Source organism: Gymnogyps californianus, unplaced genomic scaffold, assembly GCF_018139145.2.
Source record: "Gymnogyps californianus isolate 813 unplaced genomic scaffold, ASM1813914v2 HiC_scaffold_31, whole genome shotgun sequence".
Classification (NCBI taxonomy): domain Eukaryota; kingdom Metazoa; phylum Chordata; class Aves; order Accipitriformes; family Cathartidae; genus Gymnogyps; species Gymnogyps californianus.
This window is the reverse complement of record NW_026114191.1, coordinates 379555-385312: the sequence shown is the minus strand read 5'-3', so window position 1 is coordinate 385312 and position 5758 is coordinate 379555.

Here is a 5758-nt window from a genome sequence, read left to right as displayed (position 1 = left end):
CCCAGGAATCTCAGGAGGCATGGCATACTGTCAGCTGTGTTGATGGAGCTGATCAAATGCCTCATCTCCATGTCTGTAATGGTGGCCTAGGTGCCTGCTTCACGTGTAAGCTCTCTCTCTGGATGCTGGCATGTACTGAGCAACCTGGTCTGACCTCAGAGCTTGCCCTGCTTGGAGCTGGGCGTTGCACTACCAACCTCCTTAGCTGCCTTCCACCCTGAATTCTCCTATGAGCATATGATGTAGAGACCCTCACCTCCACCTTCATCTTTTCTCAGAGGGCACATGGTGAAGGCACAGGCTCTTGGAAGGGTTGGTGGGAAAGAGTCTTCTGGGGATCTCTCGTCCAGCCTCCAGGCTGGCTGTGGCTGTGGAGCTGAAACCTGGAGAGCTCCAAAGGTGGAGATCATACCAACGCTCCTCCTAGTCCATTTTCTTTTTCTTGAGGCTCAGCCTGAAGTTCCCAAGAGGCAGTTTGTGGCTGTTGCCTCTGTCATATCATTGGCCACTGCAGAAGAGAGCTTGGCTCCATCATCTCTCCACGTAGGTGTAGGCTCTTCTTATTAGGTTGCCCCGTGCCTCCACTTCAGCAGGCTAGAGAGGCCCAGTTCCCTCAGACTCCCCTCACAGCTCCTGCTTTAGGCTCCTCACTCCATCTTGGCAGGCCTCCTCCGCACCCTCTCCAGTCTCTCCATTTTCCTTTTGAAAGGCAAAGCCCACTGGCTCATATGGCAGCCATCAGGACTCACAGGCCCTTCTCCTCAGGGCACTCCTTAGCTGCTATGGTCACTGCCCGTGCTGCTGCCTGGAGTTCTTCTGCAGCTTTTCCTTCTCAGCCTTCCGGTTTCTGTTGGCCAAATCCCCAGGGGGGTCAAGGTCCCTCTGGACTGAACCTCCAGCAGGCAGGCATTCAAAGTACATGTGCTGATGTCCCTCCTGAGGCATGATGCCTCTAACAAGACCAGAACTTAAGCAGCGACAGGACACTACAGATAAGAAAAGAGTACTAGTGTCATGGAGTTGCTAATCAAGGTAGAAAGCACCGGGATAACCATCTCAGAAACAAGAAAGGAGGGTGCAAAGTGAGGAAATGCAGCGCCAGTGGGGAAATGGTGAAAAGGGGATGACTTTTTGCACGGGAGTGGATAAGGTTGGTTAAAGAGTAGGACTGGAGAGGTGGGAAAAGAGTGAAAGGGAATGAATGGGGAAGCAAAGGAAATGATCAGGGCTGTTTGGGGATACCTGTCAAGTAGCCCTGCATCTGAGCCACACAGCCTGGAGCAGCACAAGAAAGCTGCAGCTGCTCTGACTATGCTAACATCTGACTGACTTCCATGGTCACGGGAAACCTGAGAGCTTTCCTTACTGTCACCACTGCCTTACTGAGGCATGAGTTTACGTTGGTAAGTCCATGCTGCCTGCTTTTGGACACATTCTTCTCTTTTAGGTGCCCAGAAATGTCCCTCAAGAGGCCTCTCATTGATGGCCCACTCCTCACCAAATTGAGCTTGTACAGCCTGTGGTTCCCTGGGTTGCACTTTTGGCCCTTTCAAAGATGGGTGCAACATTGGCACGTCCTCACTCACAAGAGACCTCTACCAATCCAATTTCAAAAGGGATATTCCAAAGAAATATCAATCTTCCCCTGTAACTCCTTTACCACCATTTTGCCTGTTATACGGTGTATTTACTTTCTCTAATCTTTCATATACTTACACCTGTCCTGATACAATGACCATTTCTGAAGTCATCTTGTCAGATGCAGACGGCTGAGGCAAAGGCCCTTTCCATTATTCTCCACTTTTCTCCTTCCCTTACTCTTTCTTCGTTCAGATACCTCTCACCTATGCTGCTGCTTGGAGGTTCCAGGAGTAAAAGTTGGCCTCTCTTTCAGTAGTCTAATTCTCTCTGTAGCCAACTTTTTAGTTATGTTTCTATCTAGCTTTTTGTATCTACCCATCTAAAACATTTCTGACAAGATTATCCTTTGTAAAAAGGCAACCTCACTAGAGGCAGCTTGTACTGAGCCTATGGTTACAGAGTGTGTTTGATTGTTTATGAAAACTGATCATGCTTTACTTTTCTTGTCTTACAAATAGGAAAAAATCTTCTGTGCCTGTGTGCAGCCAGTTCTCTAAGGAGAGCAGGCGGGAGATGGTGCAAAGGAGCTGTAACATCCAGCTGCAGACTTCAGTGGAGAAGTCTGATGCAAGGAAGAGTGATGCAAGTCCCAGGTGGCCAATGTCAGAACTGGTGAGGCTGGGGAGTGAGGAGCAAAGTTCTCCATACAGTGTCAGACCTCAAGGGACTGCTTTTCCTACCTGTCCAGACCTCCTGAGGAGACACACTGCATCAATATTAATCAGAGAAAGCTTCTATCACCTCTTCTTTAAAATGAAAAGTAATTAAAAATATACTTTTAAAAAATCATTATAATTAGGTGCACTTTGAAATCTTCCTCCTTCTCTACAGTATGAAATGACTCCAATTAGCTGTACAAGCTTGAAGACTTGAAGAAAATTAGGAAGAGAAATAGTTCATTAGGCTTTCTGTATTTTAATGAGCCCCATGATGTATTTGGTGCTGAGTCCATGAACCTCAGACACTGGGAGGAGATTGAACAAAGTTCTCAAGAAGTCCAAGTCAGAAGCAAAACCCAAAGTACCTTGAAGCCTTGATTGGCCCCACTGAGGGCCTTTACTGACAAAGCCTCCCCAGGGACTCGTTAGAGCAGAGAATTGGAGGCTGTGATTGCAGGTAGGCAAAGGCACTGTGCAGGTGGCTGTAATGCTGAGAAAACCCTTGCTTTGCTTTATGAAGCAGAAAGACCAAGCCCTGATCTCCAGCCCATGGCAAGGGAGGTCCTGTCCCTCACGCGTGGCTCAGGGCTCTTCCTGGGACCGTGGGATGTGGGGTGTGCAAGGCCGAGCGAAGGACAACAATGGCACAACAACTTCCAGCTTCGCCATGGGCTGCGAGGAGGCATCGAGGCCCCAGTGCCATGAGGACAACATGTCTTCTCAGAGACCTCAGTGGCAGAGACAACTGCCAGAGTCATGGGGACAGAGACCCTGGTTCTGTCGGTGCCTTCCAGCCTTGCCAGCGCCTCTTGCCATCTCCACCGCAGGCTGTTCTACACTGTCCTACACCTGCCCCTCTTTCCCTGCAGGCTCTAGGCACCCATCTCGCTTCCCCGCCTTGCTCTCACCTCACCATTTCCGTACGTTCACTGGTGTATCTCCACTCTCACTGGCTGTTCCTTCAAACACAAAGCCATGGGCTGATCCACACTCCCTCTGGGTGACCTCTTGCACCACAGCAGTACCCTTCGAGTGACATTTCTTCCTCCTGATAGCCAGTCTCCACCTTCCAAGTTGCACTTTGTCATATTTTTTTCTCTCTCTTTGCTTTTTCCCGCTACCAAGGAAAGCTTGACCATCTCAGAAAGGACCCTTCAAGCAGGCAACCCAACCCGTTAGCCTTCTTGTGGCCTTTCACCTGACCAGAGAGAAGTAACCTCACCATGATCTTCTAAACCACATGACTGCTGCTGGCCTTTCAGCTTCTCATATAGACGCGACCAAGCCATGTGCCTGCAGCTGTCCCATCATGTACTCGGGTGGAATGGACATGACAACCCCTATCCAAGCCCTCTTCCTGGACAGGGCCTATGGGTACTTGGGCAGAGGTACTTTCCCAGCCATGTTCCTTCTGCTGCCTAGCACCTCCAGAGACAGAACTGACCTCACAGTCCCCTTCACAGCCATACCCTTCCTACTGGATGAGGAGTTTCTGAGACACAAGCAACCTCATAATACCATACCCATCCACCACCCTCCTTATGGCGCAGGACCTGACCGGATAAAAGTATGCTTGTTTTAGCCAGTTTGTCAAATATATTTCCTACCAAAGATTGGAGTGGAGAAACATTCTTCACAGGAACTGATGTATTTGTGTTTATACATTTTATATCTCCTCTTCTGCCTTTTTTTTTCCCCTTCTTCCTCAGCCTATTCAACTTTCAAAAACCTCTTCAAGGGAAAGATTCATTGACTCACAGGTTAAAACTCAGGTGTGAAGAGAGCCCTGAACATCATCATGTCTGACTTTCCTGCTCAAGGCAGGGTGAACTAGATGAGGTTGTTCAAGGCCTCCACCCAGCTTTGCATCATCCACAAAGGAGCTGAAAGCAGCACTCCGTCACATCATAGAGGGGATAATAAAGATGGTCAACAGTGTTGGCCCAAGTGCTGGTCACTGAGGGATGCCGCTAGTAACTGGCTGCACGGAGGACTTTGTACCACTGACAACATTTGGGCTTGATCATCCAGCCAACTTCCCACCCACCGTAACGTCCACTTCTTCAGCCCAGATAGCACCAACCTGGCTCTAAGGACACCACGGGAGACCATGTCAAAGGCCTTGAAAAATCCTGTACACAACATGCCCCTCTTTCCCCTCTCCATTTTGGTTCAGCCATCCCTTTCTTGTCCTTCAAGTGCCTGGAGGCAGCTGCAGGAGGACATGTCCCATCACCTTCCCAGGGACGGAGGTAGGATGACCAGCCTGTAATTCTCCCAATTCTCGTTCGTGTCCTTCTTGAAGATGACTTTGACGTCTGCCTTTCCATGGACCCCAGAACCTCTCTCCTTGCTCTGGCACTTTTGAGGGCACAGTCCAGAAATCACAGGCAAGGGTGACGTAGCAAACAGGAGCACCTGCAATGAGCCTGTCCAAGGCAGCTGAGCTGAATCTCACTGGGAGGGTGGGGGTTGTTCCTGGAGTCACCCACAGCAGTGTCAGGGCTCTGTCAGGTGTCCACAGCTGAGCTGGCCTCAGGCACTCCTGATGCACACAGATGTGTTCAGAGACACGAGCCCTTCCCTTGCACACGCACAGGCAGTGCATTGCAGGAGTCACCGTGTCTCTCTGGCCTCCTCTTGCCACTCCCAGAGGCTGGGAGGCACCTCAGCCCTGCCGTGTGTCGCCCTGCTCTGCACTCGTCTGAGATGCCCCAAGGCAAGAGAAATGGACACAGGACCTCCATTCAAGGAAGCACATCCCAGTGCTGCATTCAGGTGGTTTCCCATGGGATGTTATTCCCAACATGAAGTGACCTCAGATGATGCCTGTCTCTCAGGCCTTCAGGGAACCCCTAGGAATAGCTGGTGGGTTTGTGCTCACTCAGGTTCATCTCACCTCACGCGCATGATGTGCATGCTTACATCTCATCCATACAATGCCAACATGGACTTCTGAGCTACTCATTTGGTGTCCCTTCGTGGAGGTCAAAGAACCTCTGCGAACAGGGTGAGAGGCCAGTGCTGGAAATGGTGGCTGTGAGGGGCTAGTCCATGATGATTGCCCTGGGGCAGCTTCCCAGGGTGTCCAGTGAACATGGGCACTGACCAGACCCTGCTCTGCTGGTCCTTCAGGTCTCTCGCAGGAGGCCTGGCTGTGCAAGGACACTGCTGCATGCCCAACCCTGCACACTCACACTGTTTAGCTGCACACTGGTGTTTCCTCTGCGGGCCACTTTCTTGGGCATGTTCTTGAGAGCAACTTTGGAAGAAGACCTAAGCCTTCAGGCACTGCCCTCAGGAGATGCCCTTTCATGATGCAACTGCTCTTACCAAGGCCAGCTCTGTCACAGAAGTGCCCATTGCCTGTCCCTGCCTGCGGTCACAGGACTGCCACACAGCAGGACTATGACCAAGCTGCCAGAGCACTCAGGCCTTACACCAAACCCAAGGATCAG